This window comes from Polistes fuscatus, unplaced genomic scaffold, assembly GCF_010416935.1.
Source record: "Polistes fuscatus isolate 324 unplaced genomic scaffold, CU_Pfus_HIC Scaffold7, whole genome shotgun sequence".
Taxonomy (NCBI): Eukaryota; Metazoa; Arthropoda; class Insecta; order Hymenoptera; family Vespidae; genus Polistes; species Polistes fuscatus.
Genome location: NW_025113151.1, coordinates 3,062,039 through 3,082,320, shown reverse-complemented (window position 1 = coordinate 3,082,320; position 20,282 = coordinate 3,062,039). Strand labels below are relative to the sequence as shown.

General features: G+C 31.1%; 1 protein-coding gene across 5 annotated transcripts in view; it reads left to right on the top strand.

The window, feature by feature from the left end:
* LOC122524367 (teneurin-m) overlaps positions 1-20,282 on the top strand; it is a 735,394-nt gene that overhangs the window by 86,173 nt on the left and 628,939 nt on the right. Inside the window, exon 1 of one of the 5 annotated variants that reach the window (XM_043646585.1) lies at positions 6,823-8,251. The exons of the other annotated variants lie outside the window; for them this stretch is intronic. The gene's annotated coding sequence lies outside the window, so the exon portion shown is untranslated. Of the gene's footprint in view, positions 1-6,822; positions 8,252-20,282 lie in introns of those variants that run through there. 5 annotated transcript variants of the gene reach the window in all.

Here is a 20,282-nt window from a genome sequence, read left to right as displayed (position 1 = left end):
TTTGTAAATAATACGAGTATTTAATTAATGTATACCTTGTTTGTTTTGATCGATTGACGATCGGTTGTTTTTTAGGTGATTCTTTTTTTCTTAAATTTTTTATTTTTATATAAATTTATTAATTTATAATTCGAATGAATAATAAAAATTTTTTTAAATTAAAGGAATAAGTAAAACAGTAAAAAAGGGTGAATTGATACTTGTTATTCGTTAGGAGAAAAAGAAAAATTCGCAAATGAGGCTCAAGTTTACTTCGATATGTTCAAAAAAAGAAAGAAAAGTAATTTTTCGATAAACTAATGCATCCATTATTCTATTTCTTACTACGTGAAATTGTTTTCACTTATTCTATAAAATAAAATATGTGAAAACAATAAAACAATACCTCTCTCTCTCTCAGTCTCTCTCAATATACAATAGATAAAAAAAATCTGTGTTCACTTTAAATATCATTTAGTTTAATCTAATCGCACGATTCACTAATAACATTAACAAAGAATAATAAAAAAAAAAAAAACAAAATATGGTAATAATAAATAATATAAATATAAAACAACGTAATAAAAGATGCAACTAAGCTTGCGATACATCAGAAGAAAAATCGCGAGTAAAGCATAGAAGCTTAGACTTGTTTCAATGCATTTGAAAAGAGAGAGAGAGAGAAGGTACACGCAAAAACGTAGATGGTGTGAGAGGAAGAAGAGGTTGTCAAGGGTTGCTCCCCGAGTCTGGTGTTACTGTAGAAAACGGAGTGGGGGGGGGAGGGGGTCCGTTGCAAGAGCCGAGGCAGTTTATAATGTTTATCTCATAATGCGCCGTCTCTCATCGTATTTCTTCCTGCAAAATGGCGGGGATGTTAGTCTTTCACGGTGGAAACATTAGTACCCTCCTTTACCGCACCACCTTTTTTTCCCTTTTCTTCTTCCTGTAGTTCACCCTTCTCTTAACCAAAGAACGGCTACCACGCGCTGGCTTTCTTCAAGAACCTTTACCCAAGGACTACGACGACAACGACAACGACGGGGGGAACAATGTTTTCTCCCTTTCCTATTCTTTTTCATTCTTTCTCTCTCTCTCCCTCTCTCCTTCCTACTTTTGTTATTTTCGTTGTTCTTTTTTTACATTTACATATCCTATCTCCCCTCCCTTCCCTCCCCCACCCCCCACGTATAATTCATATTTTATGTTAACTATGTTATTCTACGTACGTGCCTAGGTAAAATTTCGTAGGGTTTTTTTAATAATATCAGAAATAGTAACTGCCAATTTCATTAGATTTAAAATTCCAGAAGTAGATTCCTAAACTTTTTTACTTACTTTTATTTTTTTTTTTAATCTCCTTCTACTGCCCTTCCTCCCCATTGGCTTATCATTTCTTTCTTTCTTCCTTTCTTTTTCTTTCTTTTTTTTTTGTTCTTTTTCTTTTTCTTTTTTTCTTTTTATAATCACGTACAACATACCACGATAAAAGTTTTCTTTCGTCTACTCGTTAAAACCGTTTTGTTACTTTACGTCAATTTTTTTTCCTTTCTTCTTTTCTTTTTTTTTGGAAATCACGTTTATAAAAAGAACGAGTTAGAGAGGGGGGATAAAAAAGAAACGAGGGCGGGGAAAGGGAAGGGGGACTCTGAGTCGAACGTTATCGAGAACGTGAAAGTTCATCGACCACTCGACGTTATCTTGGTCGATGAAACTTTTCATCCACCTGACGTATATGTCTTTCTTTATTTTCTTTTTGTCTTCTCTTTTCATTCCCTTAATTTTTGTATCCTCTTCTTTCTCTCTCTCTCTCTCTCTCTCTCTCTCTTTCTTTCTTTCTTTTTTATTCTGTATGAGAGAAGAGTTTTCAATGGGAACTTTCGTGCTTGGTAACTTGTGTGTCGACTTCTTTGAGGTTAATTAGGTAAGCTTTTGAAAAGTAATTTCGTCTTTATTCCACGGCTTTGAAATAGGGAAAAGCAAAGATAGATAAAGAGAGAAATAAAGATCTAGCAGATTCTCGTACAAGAGAAAGAGAGAGAGAGAGAGAGAAAACGAGCACCCATTCTCTATTTCGCTTGCTATGTACATCCTTGACCTACTTTGCTTCTAAGCTTTACGCGCTTGGCACAACGGTAATACCGAGGCAGTCGTGTAGCACTCTGGTTTACTTTTCCTTCGCGTGATTCGTTCCACGATAGATTAATCTCTACGGGACTTCTTCCTTCGTTGTTCGTGATCATCCTTTTTTAATGATATAACTCTTATCTATATATGTATATATATATCTGTGTGTGTATATATACTGAGATCGCGATTAGAAAAGCATAGAAGAAATACAATTTAGTATCTTATTTATATGTTGAGAAAAGGGATGGTTATTGTCTACCAGCACGAATAGTTTTCGGAAATTTTCATTTGGTATTTAAAAATATCCAAAAATTAATTGATCGTCTACTTTGTTGATTTAATTTTTATATTATATTTATGTATAATAATATCGCGATTAGAAAAGCATAGAAGAAATACAATTTAGTATCTTATTTATATGTTGAGAAAAGGGATGGTTATTGTGTACCAGCACGAATAGTTTTCGAAAATTTTCATTTGGTATTTAAAAATATCCAAAAATTAATTGATCGTCTACTTTGTTGATTTAATTTTTATATTATATGTATGTATAATAATATCGCGATTAGAAAAGCATAGAAGAAATACAATTTAGTATCTTATTTATATGTTGAGAAAAGGGATGGTTATTGTGTACCAGCACGAATAGTTTTCGAAAATTTTCATTTGGTATTTAAAAATATCCAAAAATTAATTGATCGTCTACTTTGTTGATTTAATTTTTATATTATATGTGTGTATAATAATATCGCGATTAGAAAGTCATCTAAAAGATATACTTTTGTACTTTATTTTATGTAGATGAAAATGTTGTAATAATGAATCAACACGAATAGTTAAAGAAAATTTAATTTTATACCAAAAACACATCAAAAATTCAGTAATCTTCTTAATAAATATAAATTCTGCATACTTTTTATAAATTAAATCATAACAAATAGAACTTCAATCATTTGCTATTAATAATTGCTTGTTAAAATAATATTGGATTTATTCCTAATTTTCCTTTACAGTATATTCTATATTGTCTTTTTTATATTACGAATATGACAAAAGAATGAAATTCCTTAAATGACAAAATAGAACTACCCTTAACTCTAATCTAATTTTAAACAGAACAATGAATCTCAATAAATCAATAAATACATTCTAAATTTCTTTAGTATTTTCTGTAGAACGAGAAGAAGTGACCTGTCGATTTTCTACCTAACACGATCCCTAACGTAATCCCTTTGTCAGTAAGGATACCTTTGACAGTACTCATTTGTAAAGGCGGGCCAATTGTACGATCTTTGGAAAGCAAATCGAAGGTCCCTTTCAACGTTAGATTTGCAAAGTACAAATCGTACTAGTCCCTTCTAACGTATGTATATATATATGTATGAAAGAGAGAGAGAGAGAGAGAGAAAGATAGAACAGAAGGACAGAGAGAGAACAGCTAAACGGTATAACGTGTCACCCTTTAAGGGCACCTCCGCAGGAATGCGACGCCTGGGCTCGCGACGTGACACGCATCGACGACTTCTACGATTCGTGTGTTGCATGCTAATGCAACTCTCGTTGCTCGCGCTGCTGCTACTACTGCTGCTGTTGGAAATCTGAAACGTCAACTGGAGCAACGCGCAACCGGGGGAACGTCTACCGGGATTTCGTAGAGATTCAATTCGGTCGTACCCGACGTTCGTCGCGTTCGTGACGATTTCAACCGGACGAGGAAAGCGAGAAACGAGAACCAGAAAGAGAGAGAGAGAGAAAGAGAGAGAGAGAGAAACCAAGTGAGAGAACGAAAGAGAAAACGAGAGAAGAGAGAAAGAGAGAGAGAGAGATGTAGAAGGGACCAATTTGGCACCTCGCTATTCTGCATCAAAGCGTCGGCACGAAACGTGCTAACTTGCTGAAGAATAAATTACTTTGCTAATGCTTATTCGTTTGATTTTACAGAGGTACAAAGAACGTTCACTGTAATACCGTTTAATGGGCTAGAGTTTAATTGCGACGTTACCTCTACGTAATATATATCGTACAAAGTTGACACACTGCAAATCGGCACTAACTCACTCTCTCTCTCTCTCTCTCTCTCTCTTTCTCTCTTTTTCTACATATATTTATTCGCAAACGTATTTGTGTTCAGAAAATAAAAAATCAATCGTTAGTCATATATCACGGATCGAATTTCAAGAATTATTTATATTATACGCGCGTAGACTATATTTAACGTTTAACCTTTCTATCCCGTTGGATTAAATCGTTTCGCCGTTTTAATAAACCATCCTACCTACGCGTTGTATTTTCAACGATAGAGGAAAAGAGAGACAGAGACAGAGACAGAGAGAGAGAGGGAGAAATAGTTAAATTGTGAATAAAAAAAAAAAGAAAACAAACGTAGATGAAAAGAAATCGTGAAATTTCATATTGATGCATTAATGCGAATTGGTTATAGAAACGAGTCCTTTTTAGTCCTTTCAATAAGCTTTCCCAGTCAAGAGTTATATCAAATCGTGGAGTCTGCTTGTAGGGTTGAAAATAGGGGTTAGGAGAAAGATGTAGAAGGGGAAAGGGGGGGAAGTTGCTTATGGTAGGGTGAGTAATCGCAGAGCCACGTCTTCGTAGTCGTCTCGCATCGCTTATAACGGACTAATCGTTGAAATACGTGCAAATATTTATTTTCTAGCTGTCAGTAGCACAAGCCACTCCACTCAATTCCTTTCCTCTCCTTTCCACCTCTTCTCCAGTGACTACCTAGAAGCCAAATGGGATAGGTTCGTTCCCTGCGTTCTTACTTATAAGATCTTCCAAGAAATACGATTCCTGGATGCACTTTCTACATCGATATACACTTTTGCACGTAACTCTGCTCGTATCAAATTTTCAATTTCACGTTTTTTATTACTTTATTAATTTATATTTATGTTACTTGGAACAGTTGCACGTGTTCAGAGGGTTCAATCAATGTTTCGCCTCAATTTGTTCTTCTATTTCTTTCGTTATTTTGTTGGCATTGTGTACGTGTTTGTGTTCAGATTGTTTCTGATGAGATTATTATTGTTCTTAAAAAAAGAATTTTCTTCTTGTTTTATTTATTATCGTTGTAACTAGGATTATAGAAGCCAGATCTTTACATTTTGTAGAAAGAATTGTTAGATTGTATGGTTGATTAATCATCCTTGATGTTATTGTTACAACGATATTATGCAAACGGATTGATAACGATGAATATTACATCACAGATATCTCTTGTACAGTCTTTGATTAAACAATATGGAACGTGATCATTGTAAATATAACCATGAAATGGTATATCATATATTATATTGACAATACAATTAAAATTATAATATAAATTTGTATTATTGTATCCTCTGGGAATATTCGTAACCTAAATAACAAAAATTAGGTCACACAGTTTTAATAAAACAAAAACTACGAAAAGAAATATTATCAGGGTCAAGTCGGTGATCATAAAAAAGAAATATCCATTTTCGAATAATATTCGCGAATGTTTAATTAACTTTTGCGATTGAATTTCATAGGAATTAGTTTCGGATTAATGAGTTGCATATTATTTTGAAAATCAAACGATGATTTATTGTAGAAATTTGTACAATTGCATCCTGAAGAATTTTATTCGAATGAAAAATTAGGTCATGAGATTTTAATTGGGGAGATAATAAAAAAATAATCCCACAAAATGTGGGAGGAAAACTTTATAGAATGAAATCGTACAAAGAATGTTCATTTTCAACGATATAAATTTAATCTTATGATATACGAAAACTAAACAAAATGAGATCACAGTGTGACATTAACTTCGCGATTGAATTTCAAAGTAATAATGTGTTACAAAGGAACTCTCGCGTGTACTTTGACAGTAGGACGAATGGAATATCGATAATCGATATTATACATGTGTGTATATATATATATATAAAGGTAATAGTAGATACGTTAGGTACCTCAGTTGAAATACGATTTTCGATCGTACATTTGGAATAGAGTAGTGGGTCATAGTTTACAGCTCATTACGTAGTAGGTACCTACGTGCTGAGGCTCTAAGCAGTAGAGTTGAGGTAGAAGTTCACGACTCACTAGTATAGCCGGATATTAGCCACGAATGTAGGTCGATGTGAAGAATACCTTGCCCTATATATATATGTATATAAAAGCAATAGATTTACTCCGAACAAATTTGACTAATTGTAAAATCCTTTTATTTCAATCCAACCTATTCGCCTGTACCAATCAAACAAACAGAGAAAGAGAGAGGAAGAGAGAGAGAGAACAAGGAACGATAATAACCAGAATATTAAATTGCCAACGAAACGATCGTGTCAATTGAATATTTCAATCTTGTATTTCGCTTTAAAGAACATCCTTCAACTTTTGATTTCCATTAGTTAATATTCGATAGATATTACAGATGTTTTATTAAACGTCAACCTGTTTGATAATTAAATATCCATTTGATTGTGCAAATTAAATGGAATAGAAGAAACAGATGATGATACGATTTAATTTGATAAAAAATAGTCAAAGTAGAATATAACGGAAACAGCATCAAGGCGACGGCGCGTCCGACTATCTCTATCTCTCTTTCACCCTCGGCCCAGTCGTCCTCTCTTTTCGTGCCCCCACCGTCACCCTTTTTGCACCCTCCATCTCGACGGCCCTGCTGCCATGGTTCGCACGTACCGTCAGTCGAGTCCAGGGGACTCCGCGAATCACACTTCGACCACGCCGAGTTATCCTACAAAATCTTTTTTCGTTTCTTATCGTTTATCTAATTATCATTTGCCAATCTTTCTTATCAAAACAAAACGATCTAAACTCGTCGTTTAAATCACCACCCTATCGTTATTTTAAACTAATATTACAATATAATGTTAATCCCTAAATAGGGACGACGATCGGAGTACGTTTAAACGACGAGTTTGTTTTTTTTTCATCTTTAATTTGAATCCTATATCTCAAAGTGTGACATCTCTCGTTTACGTGGGGAAATATGTGTAACAGTTAAGATACGTATTAACGAACACGTGGTGGGAAAGAACGGGGATCCACGAGGAGGAAAAATAAAAACACTCTCGATATAGTGTTCGATTCGATGTTGGATAATGAGACTTCGTTTATCTAGGTCAGGGAAAATATTGCAGTCGAAAGTGTTAACAGTACCCCACCTCTTTGCGAAAAAAAACTTTTTAAAAGCGTGGATGTAAGCGTGGAACGACGAGAAGGGTCTGCGTAACTGCAACAACGTGCACTGGCGCGCGTCGTCATCGTTTTTACCTCCGCTTTTCCTTTCCAACCTAACTATCCCTTCTCCTCCTCCTCCTCCTCCAAGTCCCCTATCCACCCCCTCTTCTTCTGCCTGCCAACCTGCCCACCCGCCAGTCCACCCGTCTACCCGCGAAGCTTTCAGCCCGTTACGGAAATTGCTTTTAAGCATGAAAGTCTCATAAACTGAGCGCGCGGCGCAAGCACCGGTCCAAGACGTAAATCATTTTCTCTTGGTGCTCTGGTAGGAAAAGCTTCGCTTTCTGTCTCTGACACTTCGATCGTTCCGAAAACTGTGCTTTAGACGAGCTTGAAGGACCACCACCACTACCACCACCACCACCACCAATACTAGCAGTAACAGCAGTAACAGCAGCAGCAGCAGCAGCAGCAGCATGCTCTTACGCGAGAGACAGGATAAATGTTAAATTCAAGATGTTAAATTCATGCGAGCATGTACCTCTACTTTACTTTGCCCCATTTGTATTTTGTGCACGTTTAACCTATATACTACGAATCGTTTCGAAACTCGTTCGAGAATAATCGAATTTACGGATACAACGTATCGTTCAATATTTTAAGAAGAAGTATTCCTTTATTTTGCTTTTTATGAAAAGTTCGCAAAACGTTCGAGAAATGTTATTGTTATTTTGAAAATATGAAACATTAATGGGCACGAATATTAGACACGATATGAAAAACGTGATCTATAAAATGATATAGTTCTTCTCTTGAAATATAAATCACTGTACGATTGAAATAATTTGATTTGAGAATAACTTTCACGAGTATACCAGGATTTGTGTGACAATTGTTTTTTTAATCGTGATCGTGGGAATCACATATATTCGTCTTCGAAAACTAACACGAGGTAAGATTTATTTATAATTACTATCATTCTATTTACTATTATATATATACATGTAGGGGAAAATTTGATTTAGTCTAAATCTTAGGAAAATTAATTGCAAATTGGTCCAGGGAGAGTAGTTAAACATTGTTTAAGGGAATTATCTCTCCCAAAATAGAAACGTTGGATATTCAACGATATACCACGAAGTTGGATAATGTTAGCGAGTCAATCAACGTTCTGTATTTTAACTAATACACTCGGTTGCGGAAATTCGCATACACGTATACGTATACGTACGCACACACACAAACACAAACACAGAGAGAGAGAGAGAGAAATTCGTATTGAAGTTGGTTCTATGTAAAATTACATGAGGTTGAACGCACGATCGTTTGGTTTGCGTGTTATTGCACGTAGTGCATATACGAAAGCACGCAGTGTCACATATTATTGCCTCAATAACGGAGCATGGCGGATGAAGAGGATTTCGAGGGAAAAAGAGAGAGATAAAAAAGAGAGAGAGAGAGAGAGATAGATAGAAGAAAAAGAAAAAGAAAAAGAGAGAAAGGGAAGATTCGAACACGTTAGCCCAGAGTTTATTACAGCCCCGTCAACCGATATTGGTCACCGGTCGATCGTGCATCCACCTACCCACTTCATCCCCCTTCACCAACTACCACCTAGAAACAACCAAAAAAAAGGGCCATTCGAAAGCTCATATACTAGCTACATAGTACTAGCTTCATTCCGAATACTGCCTAGTTCGTTTTTTAGCTTTTCCTGACAACTACTAGCAACAAATTCACTTTTGTATTTTTCATCTTCATTCTTGTTGCTGTTGCTGTTGTTGTTTATTGTTACGTTCATAACGTTAACATCAATTATCGTTAATCGATACAAATGTATAGATACTTTTTCTTTATATTTTTTTTTCAAGCTGTTGGTACCAATTACTGTATATAATTTGTTTTTCTTTTTTTATTTATTTATATATTTTGTAAAAGAAAACAATTAATAAGGATATTTGATTTATGTCTTGTGTAATTGTCAAATGAAATTATTATTAATTTCTTTTTGGACACATCTATCATTTATTGGACAGTTAATTCGATCGTTTGTTTTTCTATTCATTACCTTGAAATCTTATTATTTAATTATTATATAGGTTAGTGAAAGATTACTATTGAGTGAAGAAGATTGAATTTTTGTGCAACCTATTGATTCGTTTTAATAATAACTTTTTAATAATTATTTTAAATGATTAAAAGATATTCTTAACCATTCTTATTTTCTAGATTTTGGTTTTCATTAGGATGTTCGTAGAAAAAAAAATATTGTGCCGTTGATTCGCTAATTGTCACTTGACCACAGAAGCATAGTATATATTTAAAACAGTTTCTACTGCTTTATGTGCCAATTTAAATTCACACAATGAAACTACGTTAATATACTTCTTTTTCGTCTATGATAAATTTACGGTTATCATCCTATGATATTTTAAACTAAGATAACTAGATTACATTTAAGTAGAAAATTAGTGTAGAATTTAATAAATTAATTCTAAACCATAAAATTAATTCTTGATGCCGAATATTTTCTTTATTTATTTTCATTTTTCTTTTTCTTTTTATTTTCAATAAACTATAGGAAACAGAACCTCCTCCCTAAAAAGCAAAGAAAAAAAGAAACGAAGGTAAAATAATTCGGGGTATGATAAATTTACGGTCACCATCCTAATTATGATATTTTACGCTAACATAAATAGATCATAGCTGATTAAAAAATTAGTGTCAAATTTAATAAATTAATTCTAAACCATAAAATAAAGTTTTGATGCCTATCAAATATTTTCTTTATTTATTTTCTTTTCTTTTTTTTATTTTCAATAAACTATAGGAAACGAAAAAAACCTCCCCCCAAAAAAAGGAAAAAAAAAGAAGCGAAGGTAAAATAATTCGGGTACCGATATCAACGAGAGGTATTAGATACAGTTAGGGATTTTATCGAACGATTGAAGACTTTCATTTCGACGAGCATCCGACATATCCACTTTTCGTGTCCGAGACTTTTGGCCTCGAAACTACGCGACGCCGGAAAAGCCACCACGGTTTGGTGGTCGAATCGATAAAAAATGCTGTGTGCTGCGGCGTCGCCTGACATTTTCTCTCCCTCTCGCGATTTCCGAGCATCGTTCTTCGATCGACGAGAATGGACGATCGTCATTGTCGAGAGATTCGAGGGATTAAAAGCGTTCCGCGGATTGCGATTTTATTGCCAACGGAATTTTATTCTATGGACGATTTTTATCCCTACATACGAATGCTATTTATTATACCTATGTGTCATTTTTCAAAGCCTCTTTTTCACGATTTTTTTTCTTCAACTATAAACAATCGATTCCTTTTAATTGCAACAATGTTGCAATCAGTAGGATACATCGATGTTTCCTATTTACAATGTCATTTATTGTATCTAATTGATTTCACGTTGTAAATAATGGTTTGATCTATCATTCATTTTCTTTTTCTCCTAGATTTTATATTAATTTTCTTATTAATTATGTTTCGTATTAGGAATTAATATATTACGCGAGAATGTTTATCATTTAATCAGTTGCTTGTAAAATATTTATTTCACATAAATGCGAATACTTAATATCAATTATATTTTTATCTTCTAAACTATTAATAATAATAATAATAATATCTTTCTCGAATAGCAACAATAAAAGTTTATTCTTTTCTCTAATTTTTTATTATCTTATTAAAATTATTTAAAAAAGAAATAAAAAAATAAGGTACAGATTCTCAACTCCCCATGGTTACGTATTGAGCTCAAATATTTGAAATAAACTTCCTATTTTATATTAAAAATTGCATAAAATGATAATAATAATTTACCAAATAGCAACAATGTAATATATTTCGTTTCTCAAACATTCAATTTAGATTTTCCTATGAAAATTATATTTAAAAAAATATAAAATCCAGGAACCCAAGGTTCGCGACAATTAATTATTTTGACGTGGAACTAGTTGAAAATGAACGATTTTCAAAGAATACTCATATAAATCGTAGGGATAAAGTGTATTGGATTTCTGAAGTTAAAGAAAGGGAAGTTCGATTGAAAGTTGCGGGAGAAAAAAATCAATGGATAGAAACGTTTGGAGTTTCAAAGAGTAGTTCGGGGGCTTTGAATCTCGAGATAGAGAGCTTCGATAGTAGCAAATGGAGGTTTGCGTGAAGGAGTAAAGGGTGGCGCAGTATAGGTGAGGCGGAGAAAGGAGGACGGGAGGGAGGGAGGGAGGAAGGGGGGGTCAGTGGATATAGCAGATAGAAGATCCTTTCCTATTTCTCGATACACCTCGTTTCTGTCCCATACCTTCAGGCTTTTCGATAAAGGCGTCCAACATTTGCTCGCAGTCCTGCAATAGTGTACTCAAGCAATCTGACTTCCGGAACTTCCGTTCCCCCAAGTTTATCCTTTCGTTTTGCCGAAGCCGAAACAATGCAGGAATCTTACCAAGTATAAACTGTTGTGCCACTTTCGTGTTAAAGTTTGAGACGTTCGATTAATGATACAGTAGGATCGTTCTATGAGATTTTATAGTTTTCTTAAATCACTTTCATGAGAAATCATGTAACTTACTCGTATTGGGTTATTAATTAAGATGAGACACGTAGAACAGGGGTTGTTAAATATTTGGAAAATATTTAACTATCATTTTAAGAAGATTTTATTCTATGATCGTTGCTATTTATTTAACAATTAAAAGAAAACAATTTGATTATTCTTTTTATACAAAAATTGTCATTTTTATGCGTTACCTAGAATAAGGATATTATGTTTAAAAAGGGTAGAAATTTTTTACAAATTTTATTCACTTATTTATTTCGTTTATAAAAATTATCTGATTTTTGTTATAAGCATGGTAAAATTACTAAAGATTTTTATTATAAATTCATTTTCATCACCTTTCTTGACGATAATAGGGTACGCAAAAAAAAAATGAAAAATACGCAAGGAAGGAAAAAAAAATTCTGAGTAAGGTTACAAACTGTCGCGTGACACGTGTCCCAAGACGAGGTGCATTACTCTCTAAGGTAAACTTAAATCTAAAAATACGTCGGATCGTAAAATTATCCTTCTTGTAAGCATTCTACGTTATAGGGCTGATAACATCCGTACTTAAACTCATGACTCTTAAAGAACACTCTTTATTACATATAATATACCTGTATAGTGTGTTTTGCACGGTTCTTATATAACTAACACTATAAAAAGGAAAACTTTATTTCATAACAAGACTTTTGCTATTACAAGCTGTTTCGTAACAAATGCTTGAAATTATTTTATACTTAATAGTCTACTTCATTTGCAAAACGTGAAATTCATTTCTCATCCTTTCAAATCGTGATTTATATTTCTTTGTAATTCAAGTAGTTTTAATACTTGAGATAGTTTGCAAATAATAGTCGAATATTATAACATTTTTCTTTTCTTGACGAAACATTAATTTCATAGAATTCAAATAACTAACCGTAAGCAACTAACTACGTGTAAATAATTAATTGTAAATTGTTGGATGGGATTGTTTTTTCTTTCGAAACAAAATTTTTTCTAATCAAAGCATATCCTAATTTATTTACCCTTTTTTCGAAGGTAATATTCCCGTAGGGAAATTATTATGTAAAATAAAATACAACATATCGAATGCTATTACATTGACTATAATTTTATTACATAAAATTTTCATACAAGTTCATAGTCTGAACAATAATTTACTATTTTCTTTATTTATATATTATATGTATCTGAAAAAAAAAAACACCATAATCAAGTGACAACCAAATTATTCCACTTCTAAATACAAATAACTAATTAAACAGATTAAACTCAAACAACTCGCTTAATAATTAAAATATAAAATGATTCCAGATCGATTACAAAATACAAATAACATTATTTCCTTAAATTCGATAAAATCCAATTTTTCAAAAAAAAACATTAATAATTAATTGAATCAATCATATTAACACAAAAATATAAAACGAATCAGATTTACGTGTCAATATGATTAATTAATATAATTAAGATCACAAAAACGTTTCTTTAAGTCTCTGTTACTCTTACTCGAAATAATGTGCGTTTTAGACAATGTTAAAGGGTGAGTGAATGAAATAGAAAGAGTGAGAGAGATAGAATATGGTTGAAATCAAAGCGAGGTAATATTCTAGGCAATTTCAAGCTCGTGATCCTTGCAATACGACTCTGGCACTCAATGCACCAGTTCACAGACCAACGAGAAGCTTCTCTCTCTCTCTCTCTCTTTCCCTCTTTCTCTTCGTATTTCTCTGTTTCGCTTACTGGAGGCCATCCAGGCGCATGTAAACCGACATTCAAACGCACAGTCGTCTTTATACGTATTCACCCTGTGCACGACGCGTCATAGAAAGCAAGGCAGAGCTAGCAAGTAGTACGGTAGAAACATCCTAGAGATTAAAGGGTTGAAGTAAAGACAGAGGAAAGATTTACTAAGGAAGAGAGAAAGAGAGAGAGAGAGAGAGAGAGAGAGAAAGAGAAAGAGAAGAGTGAACGAAACGGTTAAGAAGAAGAAATAGAAGAATTTTATAAGTGTAATATACCTGGTGTCCTGTAACTAGTTTTATCAGCAACCAGAAGGTTCATTCTAAATGTAAAATTAATGATAAGTCGAATATGTAGAATACAATTTGTTAATAAGGTTTTATTGTTGAGAACAATTTGTTTGAAAATTTGTCGAGTTGTAAGCGTTTATCATGTTAAATCATCCTTTGCTTGTTTGTACTACCAGTTACAGGACATTTTGTATATTCCATTTTTATATTTAATATTTGGTTAATGTGCAATAAGAAGAGATAATAATTAATTAATATTGTTAAATAATTCAGTTGTTCTGCTTTTAAACAAAGTGACGTTCATATTACTCTAATTATACACTTATATATATATATTTATTTATTTTTATTTTTATATAATATTATATTTATTCTAATTAGCTATACGAAGTTTAATTTATTTATCCGGTTTAGTATAATATTTGTAGAAAATCGTATTTCAGTAATTATACTATTATTATATGTGATTGTTATTCGACAATAAAAAATTTATAAATTTAGAATAAAAATCTTGAACGTGTAATTATTTATAATAATTTATACTATTGTAATAGGTAAATTCCAAATAAAATTTGTGGAAAAAAGTGAAAATTATTAGTGATTATTATTGTCGACGAATAAGATTTAGCTATCATTTTTACCTCTCGAATTATGAAATATATATATACATATGTATATTAGTGAATTAAAACCCTTTTCACAGGGGAATTATTTTTATAGGTACTTTTGTTCGTTGGCGAAACTGTCTCTCTCTCTCTCTCACTCTCTCTCTCTCTCTCTATTCCTCCCTTTCTCTTTTTAAAGCGATTTAGTCGCGGCGTAAATTTAGATGAATAAAATTTGCATGAAATTATCCTACGTTTATAATTACGCTCGCTTCATTTTTTTTCTTCTCTCTTTCTCTCTCTCTCTCTATGAAAAATTCCCAGCGTGTTACTTGAATTCATTCATTTACTTTCTCTCTCTCTTGGTCGTTGGCACATTAGCTATATTTTTTAAATATTGATTTCTTTCTCAAACCCATACACAAACACACACACACACACTAAAAATAAGTCCCTTCAGCTTCCATATTTTTCGAATTGAACGATAAATCTTTCCTCTCTACTTTACTCGAACTTGTGCTCCTTTTACTTTCTTATTTCAAAACTCATTCTATCTCTATCTTTCTCTCTCTCAACGCCTCTCTCTTTCTCATTCTTTTCTCTGTCCTCATATTTTCTCTTTTTTGTTTTGATCTGTTCCTTGAATTTCTTCCTTCTTATGGGATTTCTATTACTATCTCTTTCATTCTATTTTTTCTCATTTTTGTTTCCTATGGAATCTCTCTTTCTCTCTCTCTCTCTCTCTCATTTAATCTCCATCCTCTTCATTTTTCTGTCCTCTTATTTTCTCTTTATTGTTTTGATCTGTTCATTGCATTCTTTTTCTTCTTATGAGATTTCTATCACTATTTCTTTCAGTCTTTACTTCTCATTTTTTCTTCTTACCAAATCTTTCTCTTTCTTTCTTTCGATTTCTACTTTTCTTTTTTATTATACTGTCCTCTTATTATTACTATTGTTTTTCATTCTTCTTCTCATTCTTGTTCTTCCTCTTATGGGATCTTTCTCTATATCTCTCTCTTTCTCTCTCTCTTTTCTTCTTATAAGATTTTTCTATATTTCCTTCTCTCTCTTTTTTGTCCCCATACTTTTTATTTTCTCGTTTTATCTTTTCTTCTTATTTTTCCTCTTTTACTTATGAAATCTCTCTCTCTCTTTCTCTCTCTTTTTTGATCTACATATTTGTCATTTTTCTGTCCTCTTATTACTATTTTAGTTTTTATCTCTTCTTCCCATTCTTATTCTACTTCTAATGGGATATTTCTTTCTTTCTTTCTATTTATCCTTCTTATACAATCTTTCTCTCTCTTTCTTTAATTTTCATCTTTTTTATTTTTCTCTCTCCTCATTACCTTTTTTTCGCTCCCCCTCTCATTTTTCTTCTTCTATTTATAGGATATCTCTTTCCTTCTTTTATTCTCTTTCATCTTCTTATTGGATCTTTATTTCTTGTCTGTTTCTCTCTTTCATTTTATCTCGTGTTGTCTCTTTCTCTCACAGTTTCATTCTTGGAACACGATCGTTTGAATTCCACTAGTAGCATGCATCAGATACGTGCATGCTCGGCCAAAGGTCTCTACGATCATCGAATTACCCGATAACGAGCGTAATTACCATTATTGTCGATACCGGTCTTCTTCGGAAGTGTAAAAACGATAAATCTCGAACGATCATGTATTTAAAATCAACGAATTTCATTCCCTTTTCATTGCCTTTTAAAACTTTCATTTCGATATATTTTTTGGTTTCCTCGCAATTTTATCTTGTTTACTTTTTGTATTAATTTTGTGTACGTATTCATTTAATGTTTGTTTTCTTTAACGTTACTCTGATCGTTTCTTCAAAGATCTTTGATCTTGATCAGTATACCGTAAGTTAACAGATTTATACGAACTATTTGTTATCCTTAATAATATGTAAAATAAAACATAGTATTCTGATTTGTATCGATTTTTCTATAAATCGTATCGGTACTGGAATGTAATTTAGGGTCTCATTACATTTGATGTTTATGCATATTCATAATTTAATTTAAAAAAATAAGATACAGTAAAATGTTTCTTTTCTTTTCAAGTGATTCTAAATATTTTCCATATTTCGATCAGATAAATACTCGAGTGTAATTTTGTTTCTCTTATTTATATTTGATTTATTATTATTAGATATATCAGATATTTATGCAAATGTATATTTTTATAAAAGGAAAATACAGAAATGGGATTTGGACAGAAACGAGTTTTGTCGTTAAACTATTTCAAATAAAATGAAATTCTTGTATTACATACTTTTGTCATATAAAATAACTATACGTAATTTATTTTTTTTTCGTATATGATTATTTCAATTATTCATCATAAATATACTCAAAGATATAATATCATTTTTTATTTATATGATTTCTTTTTTAAATATATTTTCTATTTAAAAATACTAGAGAATAGGATTACGTTGATTAATGTAAGAATATTTTATGATTTATATTCTGACCTCTTGGAAAAGTAATTTATTATTATAACTTTGATAATGACCCTAATCTTATCGAAAGATGCGTGAGAAAAAGAGAAAAGGAGGAAGAATAATTTTTCAAATGTTTCGAAATAGTAGTCGCCGTTAAAAAAAGAAAAAGATAAAAGAAATGAAAAGAAATGATATATAATACAATATTAGTGTTCTTAATTTTCGTAAGAAGTTAGATATAAGACGACGTTTGTGATTTACGCGGCATTAAACAGTTTTTGAGTCACTGTGGCATTTTAGAATAATTTATCATCTGTCTGTCGAGTTAGAGAGCATAATAAACAGAACATCGCACAACTCGTAAATAAATATCTTACCAGCCTAAGTCAATTTCTAATTTGATGATTCGGTTCGTTGTTTGATTTAATATTTTCTTATAATATTATTATTTAATATATTCTTATAATATTTTCTTTAATATTTTATTCTAATAATCTTATTATAACATTAATTACGAACGATTTTATTTCGTAAATAAAAAAATATATTAAATATATCTACACGGGATGATAGTAATATAATAATAATTAAAAAATATTGTATCGTAGATTGTAAGGATAGATTTATTTTCATTTATTATAAAACTATAGAAACGTATACCATGATAAGAAATGTTTGTATTATTAATTTCAAATTAATTTGGTGTCTTGAATAAATACTAAATTTATTTTGAAAAAAAGAAAATACATCGAGTTAATTTCTATAGCTAATAATAGAAAGAAATATCTACAAAAAATAATAAAATAAAATATTAATGCATATAAAATATTTTTTTAATATATGTATTATATAATATTATATTAAATTATTCTTATTATATTATTATATTAAATTATTTCTCTAATATATTAATTATATATATTCTTAGCTTTTCTAATAGACAAGTTTCTATAGAAATTCAAATGGAAGATTTATTTTCAATTAACTTATATTCCTTTCTATTATAAAATATTTAATAATAATTTCCTAACATCCCTTGTACCTGCAGCATCTGTAAAATAACGTAAATCTCGTATCAAAGAGAAAAAAAAAGAGAGAAAGAGAGAGAGAGAGAGAGAGCAATGATGATAATGATGATGATAGACGTGTGTTACAGAAGCTGCCCATATGAATCGCACCACGTATTTCCATGGTTAGTAAGGTTATAGCTGTCTATTGACTACTAATTAGCGATTAGGTTTCTCTCTCTCACTCTAACGGATTCATACTCTGTATTTTCGCTTTCTCTTCAATGCTGATTCACCTTCCAGCTTCGATGTCATTACCGGAGGCAGAGAGAAACGGCTTGAAACGGAACAACGATTATCATAGTTCTCGTGCTACGTGGCTTTTCGGAACAAAGGCTAATGTAGATATTTGATCGATTGATAGTTTCATTGTAATCGAATCGATTTGTTTATAGTAAACTACCAATTATAAGACCAATATGTTTGATTCGTTAAATAGAATTTGTTCAAAAATATTTATACAGGAACGTGATGAACATTAGATAATGCTACAATCTTTTAATAAATAATTTAACTTGTTATTATTTGATAAAAATTAACGATAAATCATTGATAAATTGAATCGAGGTATTTGATTTTAATGGAAATCAACAAGTGCTTCCAAACTTTCGGCTGATAATACACATTGGTGGTTCGATACAAAATTATTTTTCATTATTTTTACTTTTTTATTAAAATGAACAAAAATGTACAATTGAATGAAAACCTCAAAACATTGAATTTAATTAAAAATAATATTAGCCATTTATTCCGTATATTTGAATGGATATCATATTGAAAGTTGATGCCTTGTTACTTTTGATTGAATATATTCTCTCTGCAGAGAAAACTAAATTTTATTCATATTTTGGATTAGTTTTCTATACAGCGTTGATCCAGGATAAATAAATAAATTTTTTTAAATATTAATATAGCTTTGTACATATATATATTAGACTGTGCCAAATAAATCGACTATTTTTTTTTTTTCGGTCCCATATCAAAATTTCGTTGAGAGTGACGAAAAAAAAATTGTGTCAAAATTTGAGCCCTCTATCTTCATTTTTCAGTTAGCGCTCGCTAAAATAAGAATTTTCGCCAAAAAAAGTTTTTTTTCACTTATTTTTTGGTTATAGACAATTCAATATACCAAATATTAAAAAACCCTTGGTATGGTTTTGTAGGAAATTAAATTCTCTACAAAGATGATTTTTTATCGAACTTAAAAAGTCAACAGCTTTTTTTTTATAGCTGATTAAATTACATTTCGTTCTATAATTTTCATTTTTAATTATTGATGAACACTTATTAAACTACTTCCTAACGAAAAGAACATACTAATGCAATTTTTCTAGGAATATTTATGATCTAAAAAAATAGTTTTTATGCCGTAATGAATGTAAATACTGTTGAGTAATTTATATTCTTTACTTTTAAAATAATGAATTACATGTCAATTCTATTTTTTTTGTTTTTCACCTTATTGATTCAAAAATTCGGTGAAATTTTTCTGTTTACAGTGAGAATTGCACAAACCTATGATTGTATAAAAAATCATTAGTATTTTAATAGAAATAGAAACATTAATATAATTATGATAGACACAAAACAAGAAGATTTAAAATCATTCGGCTCAAAAGATATAAGTGATTTTGTTACTCAAAAGTCGATGGTTTTATTCGAGAAGTTCGGTTTATCTACAAGTTTTCTTGATTTACCTGTAGATCAATGGGAATTCGATGACGAGTACCAGGCTTCTTTAAAAATTGTTCGATCGATAAAAGTTGTAAGTGATATTGCCGAAAGAGCTGTAGCGTTAATTGATAATATAATGATAGTCTCACTTGTGATGAAGAACAAAAACAGTTTTTATTACAAGTTGTTGCTGAGCATCGCAAAAAATATCCCAATTGTAACAAACGAAATTTATGTGAGTAATATGTTTACTCGAATCTCATAACTGATTTTAAAATAATTCAAGTAAAGATCTTATTAGTTTCATTTATATATAACAAGATTAAAAGTGTGTCTATCATAATTATATTAATGTTTATTTAAAAAATGTAAGCTCTTTAAAACTAGTAAAACATATGAATAAAGACAATAATAAAGATTAGCATATCATTTTTTTAATTTATTAAAATTTTTTAAGATATTTCGTTTTTAGTAATTATCTATTTCTATTAAAATACTAATGATTTTTTATACAATCATAGGTTTGTGCAATTCTCACTGTAAACAGAAAAATTTCACCGAATTTTGTGTGAATCAATAAGGTGAAAAA